The sequence below is a fragment of the Microcaecilia unicolor genome, chromosome 4, assembly GCF_901765095.1.
Source record: "Microcaecilia unicolor chromosome 4, aMicUni1.1, whole genome shotgun sequence".
Classification (NCBI taxonomy): Eukaryota; Metazoa; Chordata; class Amphibia; order Gymnophiona; family Siphonopidae; genus Microcaecilia; species Microcaecilia unicolor.
Window position 1 is genome coordinate 126,014,082 of NC_044034.1, and position 15,579 is coordinate 126,029,660.

A 15,579-nucleotide genomic window follows, 5' to 3' on the forward strand; every position below is an offset into this window, starting at 1 on the left:
TTCCCCTGAATGTTCAAAATATCTCTGTTTCCCTCTTTTTGTTTTTTTTACTTAATATCTACTGATCATCTCCTTTTGTAATTGTTGCTAATTAGCTATTTTCTGATGTTTGCCTTCTAGAGATTAAAATTAATTTGAGTGAATCAAGTTGTTGGATTCCAAGGGGATGCTTCCATGCAGAGATGATAATTTGCTAATATTAAAACTGTAATGATTGCAGTGGTAGTGTGTGGCACAATAATGAAACCAGGGGTTAAAGAGCTGGAACAGTAAAAGCAAGAAAAAGAGTTCCTGTTTGCATTGTTATATGCAGCAAATCCTTTGGGGTACGAGGTTGAAGCAACAGTGTTGAGGACTACAGGGGGTTGTTTGTGTTTGTGTGTCCTGAGGCAAGAGCCAAAACATTTGGTTCAAGGCTTTACTGTCAGGGGATGCCACTCAATTTTCCTTTGCAGCTGTGTCTCCCTTGGCATTCACTTTTGAAAAAAGTCCATTTTCCACTCCCTTTGGTCAATTATAATTTAAAATATAATTCACTGGGTGGTGAAGCATTATAAAACAAAGCAATTCATGTGTTTACATGTCAAAGGCAGTATGCAAAACAAAAATGGAGACAATAATTACTGTTTAGCCTTTTTCAGATTTTCTCTTTTGGGATAGAGGAGTGTGGTAGCCGCATACCGCATACAGCCGCATACCGCATACAGCCGCATGAAAAAGCAAATGAACAAACTTTTGGAATCAAGAAATGTATTAAGTTATGTCCAATAAAAAAGGTATCATCTTATTTTCTTTTCCATGTTTTATTTTGTTTGATTTCTATTGATACTCTTTTGGGATGAACTTCCACTTCTTTCTGAATATATAAACTCCTCTGGCAAGGTTTCACCTCTTCTGACACACTCCTTTAAGGTTCTGATAAAATACAGGGGCCCTTTTACTAAGCCGCATAAGCGTCTATGTGGGCTCAATGCACGCCAAAATGGAGTTTCCACACGGCAACAATGTGGCCTTTGCAGTAATTTCATTTTTGGCGCGCATCCACTACGCGTGCCTGACTGGTGTGCGTCAGCTGCGCATTCCAAGTGGCATTTGGCATTACCGCCCGGTTACCGCGTGAGACTTTACCGCTAGGTCAATGGCTGGTGGTAAGGTCTCAGACCCAAAATGGATGAGCAGCAATTTTCATTTTGCCGCATGTCCATTTTCGGCAAAAATTTTAAAAAGGCATTTTTTGCAGGTGCACTGAAAAATGATTCTGCACATGCCCAAAACACACATCTACACTACAGCAGGCCATTTTTCAGCACACCTTAGTAAAAGGACCCCCCAGTGACAAATCTCTATCTTTTAGCAGGCTTCCTGAACCCAGGGGAATTACTCTGGAGTACCTCCCAACAATTCTTAGTTCACTGGTACTGTAAGTAGGACCAGATTTAAGAATTTTGTGTCCTAGACACATGCCTATGCTGCTACTGCCTACATCCATTCCTGCCTGTAATCTTCTCCCCCAATGCACCCCACAGTATCCTTTTCGCAATAGACTCAATATATCAGTATATTCTTCCAGCTGGGAAAAAAAAGACAACCCTTTGCAACTTTCTTTACTACTACTTATCATTTCTATAGCACTACTAGACGTAAGCAGCGCTGTACACTTGAACATGAAGAGACAGTCCCTGCTCGACAGAGCTTACAATCTAATTAGGACAGACAAACAGGACAAACAAGAGATAAGAGAATATTAAAGTGAGGAGTTAAAAGCAGCATCAAAAAGGTGGGCTTTTAGCTTAGATTTGAAGACGGCCAGAGATGGAGCTTGCCGTACCGGCTCAGGAAGTCTATTCCAGGCATATGGTGCAGCAAGATAAAAGGAATGGAGTTTGGAGTTAGCAGTGGAGGAGAAGGGTGCAGATAAAAGAGATTTACCCAGTGAACGGAGTTCCCGGGGAGGAATGTAGGGAGAGATGAGAGTGGAGCTGCAGAGTGAATGCACTTATAGGTCAATAAGAGGAGTTTGAACTGTATGCAGAAATGGATAGGAAGCCAGTGAAGTGACTTGAGGAGAGGGCTAATATTAGCATAATGACACTGGCGGAATATTAGTTGTGCAGCAGAATTTTGAACAGATTGAAGAGGAGAGAGATGGCTAAGTGGGAGACCTTTGAGAAGCAAGTTGCAATAGTCTAAGTGAGAGGTGATAAGAGTGTGGATGAGGGTTTTGGTAGTGTGCTCAGAAAGGAAAGGGCGAATTTTGGTGATATTATGGAGAAAGAAACGACAGGTTTTAGCAGTCTGTTGAATACGTGCAGAGAAGGATAGGGAGGAGTCGAAGATGACCCCAAGGTTACGAGCTGATGAGACAGGAAGGATGAGAGTGTTATCCACAGAAATAGAGAATGGGGGAGGAAGAGAGGTTGGTTTAGGGGGGAAAATAAGAAGTTCAGTCTTGGTCATGTTTAGTTTCAGATGGCGCTGAGACATCCAGGCAGCCATGTCAGACAGGCAGGCTGATACTTTGGCTTGGATTTTGGCTGAGAATTCTGGTGTGGAGAGGTAGATCTGGGAGTCATCAGCGTAAAAGTTGATACTGAAAACCATGGGATGAGATCAGAGTACCAAGGGAAGAAGTATAGATGGAGAAAAGAAGGGGTCCAAGGACAGATCCCTGAGGTACACCAACTAACAGTGGGATAGAAGTAGAGGAGGATCCACTAGAGTATACACTAAAGGTACACTGGGAGAGATAAGAAGAAAACCAGGAAAGAACAGAGCCCTGAAACCCAAGTGAGGACAGAGTACCAAGGAGTATGCTGTGATTAACAGTGTCAAAAGCAGCAGATAGATCAAGAAGGATAAGGATAGAATAGAGACCTCTGGATCTGGCCAGGAACAGATCATTGGAGACTTTAGCAAGCGCTGTTTCAGTTGAATGTGGGGGTGAAAGCCAGATTGAAGTGGATCAAGATTAGCTTGAGATGAAAGGAAGTCAAGGCAATGGCAGTGAACAGCACATTCAAGTATCTTGGATAGGAAAAGGAGGAGGGAGATGGGGCGATAGTTGGAAGGACAGGTAGGGTCAAATGAAGGTTTTTTAAGGAGTGGTGTGACTACGGCATGTTTGAAGGCATCAGGAACAGTCACAGTGGAAAGTGAAAGATTGAGGATATGACAGATAAAAGGGATGACAGTAGGAGAGATAGTGTTAAGTAGATGGGTGGGAATAGGATCAGAGGAACAGGTAGTTAGTTTCAAGGAGGAAATAAAATGTGTAATTTCCTCTTCAGTGATTTCAGAAAAGGAGGCAGGGGTTGAAGGGTTGAGAGAATGGACTAAGGGAAAGAGAGGTGGAGGTGACCTGGTTGAGAATTCAAGTTTAATCTTGTGAACCTTATCATAAAAGTACTCAGCCAGAGTCTGGGGGGGGGGGGGGGGAGTGAAGGGGGAGTTGGAGGTGAAGGCACTTTGAGGAGAGAATTCAGTGTGGCAAAGAGACGTCGAGGGTTTGAGCCAAGAGAATTTGTCAACTGGTTGTAATAGTCCTGATTGGCAAGTAAAAGAGCAGACTGGAAGGAGGTCAGCAAGAATATGAAATGTATGAAGTCAGCATGGGCACGGGATTTCAGCCAAAGGCGTTCGGCAGAGCGGGCACAGGAACGTAAGTAGCAGATTCTAGAGGTCAGCCAAGGCTGGGGTTTGGTACATTTTACAGAACAGGGAATGGGAGGAGCGAGAGTACCAGAGCAGAGGAGAGAATAGTATTGTAGTTAGAGACAGCCTCATTGACAGACTTGGATAACATAGTGGTAGAGAAGAGATTTGAAACACTGGAGGACAGAGTAGAAGGGTCAATAGCCTGAAGATTCCTAAATGTATTGGTTAAGATTGGACGGGACTGGGGAGGAGGGTGTTTAAGTGTGAAAGTTATCAGATGATGGTCAGAGAGGGGAAGAGTTGAGGCACAGAAACTGGAGAGTGAACAGTTTGAGAAGAGGATAAGATCAAGACAGTGGCCATTCTGGTGAGTGGGGGCAGAGGAGCACAGTTGAAGATTGAAAGAGGATGTTAAAGCAAGAAACTTAGAAGCATAAGAGTCAGAGGGATCATTAGCATGAATGCTAAAATCTCCAAGAATGAGGGAAGGAGTTGAAGGTTCAAGAAAGAAGGAAAGCCAGGCATCAAGGTCAGTGAGAAAGGACGAAAGGGATTTATCAGGGGGTCGATAAATGACTGCTACTCGGAGAGGCAGAGGAGCAAATAGATGGATGGAGTGGACTTCGAAGGAAGAAAAACAGTGAGACAGGTGGAAGAAGTGGTTGAAATCTACAAGTCTCTATATGCACCCATTCAACTGCCACACAAGCACACATCCTATACAAATGATACCCATACACATCCTCCAGTCTTCCTATTTCCACACACTCATTCACAAATGCTACAACTCACATTCTCCTACACCAATTTAACCAGTATCTTAGTATAAATTAGAATAAATGAATGAAAAATAAAAGCATGTATAGAAATACACATAGCCCACCCATCCACAAACATATATGACCATCTCTCAAAAAACATGACAAAAGTCACAAACTAAAAATGTTGGGAATGGCCAGTTTTTATATCATGGGTCACTACTCCTTCAGATTTTGTTGCTCTCTGTCTCAAAATTGTAACTGGTAAGAAGAAAGCATCTGTCCTTTATAAAAAAAAAACTTCAGGATTCATGTGTCGACACTGTTGCTTCATTACGATTGTCTTGGGAAAGGGAACTAAGTCTTGGTGCATCTGATTTTGACTATTACACCTTTTGGGTCCATTCGATGCGTCCTACTAAATCAGCAGCGATATCCCAGTCCTCTTATTTTCTTTTCCACAGAGCCTATTGGACACCTGCTAGAGTAGCCAGGACTACAAATGCTGGTCCTGTCAAGAATCAGATGGATCCCTTTCCCATATGGTTTTTTTACTGTAAGAACGTAAGAGCGTACTGGCGACTCATTTGGGCTAAGTTGTGCCTTATTTTTCATTTGCCTGCGTCAACAGTGCTCTCTTACGATGTTGTGCTTTTAAGGGCCTCTTCTCCTAACCTCTCTATCCTAGAATCCGATAAGAAATTGTTTAATATATTGCTGGCTGTTGCTTTACACTTAATTGTTTCAAACTGGAAAAATAATGTAAATCTAAATTATAATGAATGGTGGAGTTACGTGTGTGTGATTAGAAAATATGAAACTATTCTAGCCCATAAACACCGGTGTGTTCCATCTGTCTTGAAGACTTGGGCTCGTTTAGATTCATTTTGTCAGACTCCTAATAGCACTACCTGATTACTATACATTGCTGATTTGATACGGTTATTGTCATGAAATGCTGATGTTGTTCTGTCTTTTCATTTTTGTTTCTTTATTTGCCATGGATTATTGTTACTTTTGTTCTTTTCCTTTTTGTTTTGTGTTATGCTTGAAAAACCTTAATAAAAATATGAAACAAAAAATGTATTTTCACATTAAAAGATGGGGTTTGGAATATTTATTACAAATTGTTTACTCAAATAAAATTCATTAAAATATTAGGGGCCCTTTTACTAAGCCACGTAAGCATCTACGCACGCCCAACACAGGCAAAAAATTGAGTTACTGCCCGAATACCACATGGCTCTTGTGGTAATTTCATTTTTGGTGCGTGTCTGAAAAAATATTTTTTATTTTAGGGTGCGCATACAGGATGTGTGTCAGGTGGCATTTGACACACGTAGGTCATTACCGCCTGGATTCTTTACTACTAGGTCAATGGCTGGCAGTAAGGTCTCAGACCCAAAATGGACGTGCGGCAATTTTGATTTTGCCGTAAGTCCATTTTCTGCAAAAAAGGCCTTTTTTACAGGCGCACTAAAAAATGGATCGGAGCAAGCCCAAAACCCACGCCTACACTACCACAAGCCATTTTTCAGAGCGCCTTTGTGAAAAGGACCCCTTATTTTTTCATTCTGGTAAATTTAGTTATGTTTTTCCAGAGACTGTCACATATCTCCCCATAGCTTCACCCACCCTCAGCATCATGCACTTCCAAACCACAGCCATAATCCAAAACACCTTTTTCAAATCTATGCTGTAAGTCATTCTCTCAGCTTTTCTTTTTTTTTTTTCCACACACAAATGTATATTATACTCAATATTTATAAACAATGGATTAGTTGATGAGAGATTATGATGAAAAAAATGCCATCAGTATAGACTGAAAGGATCATAAATATGTTTATGTTTATCTAAAAATTGATATACTGTATTTTCTAGTAAAAGGCCAAGGCAGTATAGAAAATTCACTGATAAGGTAACAAAAAATTAAAACAACATCATTATAATAAGAAAGAATACCCTTATTCAGAAAACTGTACACAATCAATTCAGAAAACCACACATCTATAATCTGGCTACTCTGGGAAACCATATACGCAATGCTCTTGTTCTCACATATGGGTCGACGTCCGTGTCGGCCCAGGAATCAGCATTTTGCCAGCAAAATAAAACAAAGTAGCACGCGAATCGCACACACCGCACATGCGCGGACGACTTCCCGCCTATCGTGTGACCGTGCTTCCTCATTTTTTTCTTGTCCGCAGCGGAGAGACAGCATTTCTACACTTCTCTTCGTTCTTGACCCAGGAGAAAGAGTCTTGACGACGAGTTCGTTTACTTTTATTTTTATTTTTCACCTCATTCTTAAAAAAAAAAACAACTTCTCCCGTATTTTTCTAGTTTCTAGCACCTTTTTTATAAGTTTTCTTTCTTTTTTGAGACGGCCGACTTTCAGGCCGCACGGCCGGGTTCTTTCCTTTCTTTTGTGCCCGTTTTTCTTTTCAAGGCACAATCATGTTGTTTGATTTCACCGAAGCTATTTTCCCTTTCATGTCATCGAAGACACCCAGTGGCTTCAAGCGTTGTACGCGGTGCAACCGGACTTCCTCAGGTACTGATACCTGGGCCCGACCATAGCCCAGCCACTTGTAGTCTGTGTCTTTCTATGAAGAAACGGACTCAAGCGTCTCGAGATGCCCAATGAGAAAAACTTTTGGGGGCTCAGTCAGGTCCTTTGACGTCGGCATTAACATTGGTACCCAGGTTGGCGTCGTCGGAAGAAAGGTAATGGATGCTGAGAGACCAACTCGCGCTGGGAGCAGTGAGGAGTTGAGTGGGTCTCCACCTGCCTCGAGGCCTCCTGTTATGCAGGCCCCCCAGGACCGACCTTCATCGGCCCTGGCCCCGAGGAGACGTGAGGATTCCACGTCCTCCTCATTGGTACCGAGGAGTCTCGATGACGGGCGTCGAGCGAAGGCGAAGAAGCGCCATCATTGTTCTCCTTCGACACATGGTACCGGGAGCTCCGGGGCGTCAAAAGAGTTGGCACCCAAGAAGCGTCGGTGCCAAGAGAATCACTCTCCCTCGATACAGGAGGTGCCGATGCGTCAGTCTCCTAGCAGTCCAGTATCTGCTCCCGAGCCTCCACGGATTCTGACCCCGCAACCTTCTCCGATTCCGGCTCTCGACGAGCGCATCCAGGCCTTGTTTCTAGAACTTCTGGAGGGACTGCTACGACAGTCAGCTTCAGTGTCGGGGGTGCTTGAGCCTTCTGTACCTGCTGCTGCAGCGGTGTCTGGCCCTTCGCCTGCAGTGAGGTCTCCACAGGCTGCCACCCAGGTCGACTCCCCTTCACCACCGGTAGAGGGAGCTTCGCCGCAGTTGGACTGGGCATCGGCCTCTCGACATCGCCATAGAGGACATCATTCCTTGGTATCAAGGCAGGTTCAGTGTCGAAGCACTTTAACTCAGGTTCTATCCGATACTGAGTAGGAGCGTTCATGGGAGTCAGAAGAGGATCCCAGGTACTTCTCTTCTGATGAGTCCTTTGGGATTCCCTCTAATCCTTCCCCTCCGCCAGAAAGGAGACTATCAGGCTTATTTTCAAAGGTGATCGCTGGCGATCTTCCGACATAAATCGGGAGATGGCCGGCAATCTCACAAAAACGGCGAAATCGGTATAATCAAAAGCGGTGTTTTTTACACCATCGCCGCTTTCCCGTCGCCACGCCGGCGAAAGTTCAAGGGGGTGTGTCGGCGGTGAAGCGAAGGCGGGACATGGGTGGGCATGGGCGTGGCTACCAGATGTCCGGCTTTTGCGGATAATGGAAAAAAAATGCGGTGTTAAGCAGTATTTTGCCGGGTTTACTTGGTCCTTTAATTTTCACTACCAAGCCTCAAAAAGGTGCCTCAATTGACCAGATGACGACCGAGGGAATGGGGGATGACCTCCTCATACTCCCCCAGTGGTTACCAACCCCCTCCCACACTAAAAAAATAAAAATAAAAACCTTTTTTTGCCAGCCTGTATGCCAGTCTCAAATGTCATACCCAGCTCTCTGACAGCAGTATGCAAGTCCCTGGAGCAGTTTTTAATGGGTGCAGTGCACTTCAGGCAGGCAGACCCAGGTCCATCCCCCCCTACCTGTTACACTTGTGGTGCTAAGTGTTGAGCCCTCCAAACACCCCAAGACCCACTGTACCCACATGTAGGTGCCCCCTTCACCCATAAGGGCTATGGTAGTGGTGTAGAGTTGTGGGGAGTGGGTTTGGGGGGGGATTTGGGGGGCTCAGCACCCAAGGTAACATAGAGGGGCATAATTGAACGAAAACGTCTATCTCCATGGGCGTTTATCTCCGAGAACGGGTCCGTGAAGGGGCGGACCGAACCGTATTTAAAAAAAAAAAATAGACGTCCTCCCGATTTGGGTCGAAATCTAGGCGTTTTTCTCTTTCAATTATAAGGTGGATAGTAACATAGTAGATGACGGCAGAAAAAGACCTGCACAGTCCATCCAGTCTGCCCAACAAGATAACTCATATTAGCTGCTTTTTGTGTATACCTTACTTTGATTTGTACCTGTGCTCTTCAGGGCACAGACCGTATAAGTCTGCCCAGCACTATCCCCGCCTCCCAACCACCAGCCCCTCCTCCCAACCACCGGCTCTGGCACAAACCGTATAAGTCTGCCCAGCACTATCATCACCTCCCAACCACCAGCCCTGCCTCCCAACCACCGGCTCTGGCACAGACCGTACAAGTCTGTCCACCACTATCCCCGCCTCCCAACCACCAGTCGCGCTACCCACCACCGGCTCTGGCACAGACTGTATAAGTCTGCCCAGCACTATCCCCACCTCCCAACCACCAGCCCCGCCTCCCAATCTTGACTAAGCTCCTGAGGATCCATTCCTTTGGCACAGGATTCCTTTATGCATGTTTGAATTCCGTTACCATTTTCATTTCCACCACCTCCAGCGGGAGGGCATTCCAAGCATCCACTACTCTCTCTGTGAAAAAATACTTCCTGACATTTTTCTTGAGTCTGTCCCCCTTCAATCTCATTTCATGTCCTCTCGTTCTACCACCTTCCCATCTCCGGAAAAGGTTCGTTTGCACCTGGGAGCTATTTGTGCATTTTTTAAACATTTTTAGAAGTGCCCCCTAGGGTGCCCGGTTGGTGTCCTGGCATGTCAGGGGGACCAGTGCACTACAAATGCTGGCTCCTCTCATGACCAAATGCCTTGGATTTCGCCAGGTTTGAGATGGCCGGCATTTTTTTCCATTATCGCTGAAAAACAAAACCGGCGATCTCAAACCTGGCGAAATCCAAGGCATTTGGCCGGGCTAAACCATATTATCGAAAAAAAAGATGGCCGACCATATTTTTCGAAAATACAGTTCTGGCCAGCTGTTGTGTCGCTGCCAAAATAGATCAACGGCGACATTCGATTATGCCCCTTCAAGTCCACCGGAGAGTCTGTCCTTTTCCTCTTTTTTCCGGGAAATGGCTATGGCTATTCCCTTTCCCTGGGGAAGTTGAGGATGAGCCCAAGACTGAGATGCTCGAGGTCCTGGATTATTCTTCTCCACCTAAAGAGGCTCTGACAATTCCTTTGCATAAGGTACTGAAGGAAGTCCTTATGTGAAACTGGTCAGCCCCTCTGTCTGGCCCTGTGGTCCCGAAAAAAGCTGAATCCCAGTATTGGATCCACGGTGAACCTGGGTTGATGAGGTCTCAGTTACCCCACAATTCCATGGTGGTGGACTCCGCCCTCAATAGAGCTAGATGTACTACAGACTATGCTTCGGTGCCCCCAGGCAGAGAGGCTAGAATTCTTGACTCTTTTGGGAGGAAGACGTACCAGGCCGCTATGCTTGCCGCCAAGATCCAGTCTTACCAGCTCTTCACGAGTGTGCACTTGCGGGACTCGATACGGCAACTGTCAAACTGGGTTGATACACTCCCTACAGAGCTGGCCGAGCCTTTTCGCCAGGTGGTCAGGCATCAGAAGGCATGTCAAAAGTTCCTGGCCTGGGGTACATTTGACACTTTTGACGTGGCATCCAGAATTGCTGCTCCAGGTATAGTGATTCGCAGACTCTCATGGCTGCCTGTCTCTGACCTGGATCGTTCTATCCAGCAGTGGATAGTGGATGTTCCTTGCCGGGGGGATAATCTTTTTGGTGAAAAAGTAGAGGATCTAGTCGAGCAGATCAAGAAGCATAATGATGCTATGGATTCTCTCTCCCACCGGACGTCTTCTGCTACTGCCTCCTCATCTAGGAGGTTTTTTGGCAGGAGGAGGAGTGCTCTCTATTCCTATTCTATGCGTAGGTACAATCCTGCTTCTCGGAAGCCTGCCGAGGCTCAACCCCAACGCGCTCATTCTCGTCAACAGCATGCGACTAAGGCCCATACTGTTCCCCAGCAAAAGCAATGGACGGGCTTTTGACTGGCTCCAGTTAAACATTTCCTCAATAAAAGTGTCCGTACCGGATGACTTACCGGTTGGAGGGAGGCTGATATTTTTTCACCAGCGGTGGCCTCTTATAACCTCTGACCGGTGGGTTCTTCAAATAGTCCGGTTAGGATACACTCTCAATCTGGAATCCAAACTTCCAAATTGTCCACCGGGAGCTCAATCTTACACTTCCTAGCACAAGCAGGTACTTGCAGAGGAACTCTCCAACCTTCTAAAGTCCGGTGCGGTGAACCCGTTCCACCAGGGGAGGAAGGGCTGGGATTCTATTCCAGGTACTTCCTTGTGCAGAAGAAAACAGGGGGGATGCATCTCATCCTAGACCTAAGGGGCCTGAACGAATTTCTAGTTCGAGAAAAGTTCAGTATGGTTTCCCTGGGCACCCTTCTATCCATGATTCAAGAGAATGATTGGCTATGCTCTCTGGATTTAAAGGATGCTTACACACATATCTTGATTCTTCCAGCTCACAGGAAGTATCTTCAATTTTGGCTGGGAACTCAGCATTTTCAGTACTGTGTGCTGCCCTTTGGTCTGGTGTCTGTGCCCAGAGTATTCACAAAGTGCCTGGCGGTAGTTGCAGTGTCGCTACACAGACTGGGAGTGCAAGTGTTCCCTTATCTCAACAATTGGCTGGTGAAGAGCACCTTGAAAGCAGGCACTCAGCAGTCCATGCGAATGACTATTCAGGTGCTAGAACTACTGGGGTTCGTAATCAATTACCCCAAGTTCCATCTCTCTCCAGTACAAAAGTTGGAATTCTTTGGAGCCCTGTTGAACACGAAGACAGTTCGAGCTTATCTTTCCGAGACAAGGGAAGGCAACCTCCTGTCCCTGGTGTCCACAGTTCGAGTGTCTGAACAGATCATGGCTCAGCAGATGTTGAGACTTCTGAGGCACATGGCCTCCACAGTTCATGTGACTCCATTGGCACGTCTACACATGAGATCGGCTCAATGGACCCTAGCTTCTCAGTGGTATCAAGCTGCGCGGAGTCTAGAGGATGTAATCCAACTGTCCACTGACTTCTGTAATTCTCTGCAGTAGTGGGTGATTCGATCCAATCTGACCTTGGGGCGTCCATTCCAAATTCCTCAGCCACAAAAAGTGTTGATGACGGACGCATCCCTCCTGAGGTGGGGAGCTCATGTAGATACACTCTCAATCTGGAATCCAAACCTCCAAATTGTCCACTGGGAGCGCAATCTGGGCTTCACATTCAAGGAGCCTTTGTCCTTTCAGGAAACAGGTCTTCAGATCAATCTCCTGGAATTGCGAGTGATCTGGAACGCTCTAAAGGCTTTCAGAGACTGGCTGTCCAACCAAATCATATTGATTCAGACAGACAATCAGGTTGCCATGTATTACACCAACAAGCAGGGGGGCACCGGATCTCACCCTCTGTGTCAGGAGGCCGTCCAGATGTGGCTTTAGGCGCAGTCATGGCATGTTCCTGCAAGCCACTTACCTGGCAGGCGTAAGCAACAGTCTGGCCGACAGGCTGAGCAGGATAATGCAACCTCACGAGTGGTCACTGAACATGGGAGTAATCCACAAGATCTTCCGAGCGTGGGGCACCCCCTAGGTTGATCTTTTTGCCACTCAGATCAATCACAAGGTCCCTCAGTTCTGTTCCAGGCTTCAGGCCCACGAGACTAGCGTCAGATACCTTTCTCCTACATTGGGGAACAGGCCTTCTGTATGCGTATCCTCCCATATCTCTAGTAGGGAAGACTTTGCTGAAACTCAAGCAAGACTGCGGAACCATGATTCTGATTGCGCCCTTCTGGCCGCGTCAGATTTGGTTCCCTCTTCTTCTGGAGTTGTCCTCTGAGAAACTGTGGAGATTGGAGTGTTTTCCAACCCTCATTACCCAGAACGAGGGGTTGCTTCTGCATCCCAACCTCCAGACTCTGGCTCTCACGGCCTGGACGTTGAGAGCTTAGAATTTGCCTCTGTGGGTCTTTCAGAGGGTGTCTCCCGTGTCTTGCTTGCTTCCAGGAAAGATTCCACAAAGAGGTGTTACTCTTTCAAATGGAGGAGGTTTGCTCTCTGGTGTGACAGCGAGGCCCTAGATCCTCTTTCTTGTCCTACACAGACCCTGTTTGAATACCTTCTACACTTGTCAGAGTCTGGTCTCAAGACAAACTCTGTAAGAGTTCACCTTAGTGCGATTAGTGCTTATCATCGCCGTGTAGAGGGTAAGCCTATCTCTGGACAGCCTTTAGTTGTTCGCTTCATGAGAGGTTTGCTTTTGTCAAAGCCCCCAGTCAAACCTCCACCAGTGTCATGGGATCTCAACGTTGTTCTCACCCAGCTGATAAAAGCTCCTTTTGAGCCACTGAATTCCTGCCATCTGAAGTACTTGACCTGGAAGATCGTTTTCTTGGTGGCTATTACTTCAGCTCGTAGGGTCAGTGAGCTTCAGACCTTGGTAGTGCATGCATCTTATATCAGGTTTCATCACAAGAGTAGTCCTCCGCACACACCCTAAGTTCCTGCCGAAGGTGGTGTCGGAGTTCCATCTGAAACAATCAATTGTCTTGCCAACATTCTTTCCCCGTCCGCATACCCGCCCTGGCGAAAGCAGATTGCATAACTTGGACTGCAAGAGAGCATTGGCCTTTTACGTGGAGCGGACGAAGCCCTTCAGACAGTCCGCCCAATTGTTTGTTTCTTTCGATACCAACAGGAGGGGAGTCACCATCAGAAAACGCACAATCTCCAATTGGCTAGCAGATTGCATTTCCTTCACTTATTCCCAAGCTGGGCTGTGTTTAGAGGGCCATGTCAAGGCTCATAATGTTAGAGCCATGGCTTCGTCAGTGGCTCACTTAATGTCAGCCTCCATTGAGGAGATTTGCAAGGCTGCAACGTGGTCATCAGTCCACACATTCACATCTCCCTACTGCTGTCAGCAGGATACCCGATGCGACAGTTGGTTTGGGCAGTCAGTACTGCAGAATCTGTTCAGGGTTTAGAATCCAACTCCACCCCCCTAGACCCATTTTTGTTCTGTTCCAGGCTGCACTCTCAGTTAGTTATTTATGGTTTCATGTCAATCTATGTTATGTCCTCGCCGTTGCAAGGCCCAGTTGACCAATGTTCATTGTTTTGAGTGAGCCTGGGTGTTAGGGATACCCCACATGTGAAAACAAGCAGCCTGCTTGTCCTTGGAGAAAATGAAGATAGTTACCTGTAGCAGGTATTCTCCGAAGACAGCAGGCTGATTGTTCTCACAAACCCGCCCTCCTCCCCTTTGGAATTGTTCCTGTTGTTTGCTGCTTCTATGCTTTTTGATTAAACTGAGGAAGCACGCTCACGCGACGGCGGGAAGTCATCCGCACATGCGCGGTGCTTGCGATTCGTGCGCTAGAAGACTAGCAAAACTTTGTTTTATTTTGCTGGCAAAATGCTGATTCCTGGGCCGATGCAGACGTCGACCCACATGTGAGAACAATCAGCCTGCTGTCCTCGGAGAATACCTGCTACAGGTAAGTATCTTCGCTTAACAAGATAAATGTAATTGTAAAACCAATATCCTTAAGCTTCTAAATTGGGAACAGCAGTTCTATGTGAAACTTAATTGAAGCAAAATATTAATGTTATGCAAAAGAGAAAGCCATATTAATGCTAAGAGTACAAATGACACCTACGATTGAATTTCTCACCCACCTATCAATTGTCATATCTATTAACAAGTCACAATGACAAAAATTCAAAGAGTTGCTAGAATGTATTTCAAGTTTGATTCCTTTAGTAATGATAAATATACGTTGCATCTTTGAGCTGGAATTGGGAACCTTTTGTATTCTCTCCTTCATGAAAAATAAAAAACACTTTGGGTCAATATTTGGCAGCATTTATCCAGGTAGGAGTGATTTCTGCCCAGATAAGTGCCGCTCATGTGGCCCAGCCATTGATTTTTAGGGGCACAATACAGCTAGGGCATTCTAATTTCTCTTCTTCTAGTCCCGATATTTGATGAGGATTTAGAACTAGGTTCACTGGATGATGGTAGCACAAACCCAAGAGAATGCTGCTGAAAATCTTTACTGATTTCCTTGACACTATCCAGAGAGAATACCAAGACAGTCCAGGTAGAGCTATATGCTATCCATATACTATCAGCATTCAGCAGTAGTACCTAGATAGCTATCTGGACAAGTTAGGACATCAAAATTATTGTACTAACTTGTCAAAATAGTTACTCAGGAAATGACACTGAATGTTGTCAGAACCTGGGATAACTTCTTGGGCTGCTTACCCCAAGATTCTATATAGTGTGCCTAGATTTATGCATGATTCCACACATAAATCCAGGCATATTTTATTTATAACAATTTAATTTTACAAGCACTAAAATAACTTGCCAGAAATACAGAGAAAATAACACACAAGACAAGGAGACCAATTAAACCACAGTAAACAAAGAAAATGTGGTATTAACCTGATTATCCCCAGTTATTATTTATCTGAATCATTATTCCACATTGATCGTCTGGTAGGCTACTTCAAACCCAAAACGGTGTATAGTCAATATATTTTATTGGAAACATACTTATTGTCCACTATTAATGGAAATAATACACCTGATTTCATTTTTTCTCTTTTAAAACCAGAAATTATTTAACAATATAAATACATGAGTCTCTAATCCAGTTCCCACTAATTAAGGTAATCCCAGTTTCACAGGCTTCACTTCTTTTTGAATTAATATACTAAGAGGAATCATTTTAAA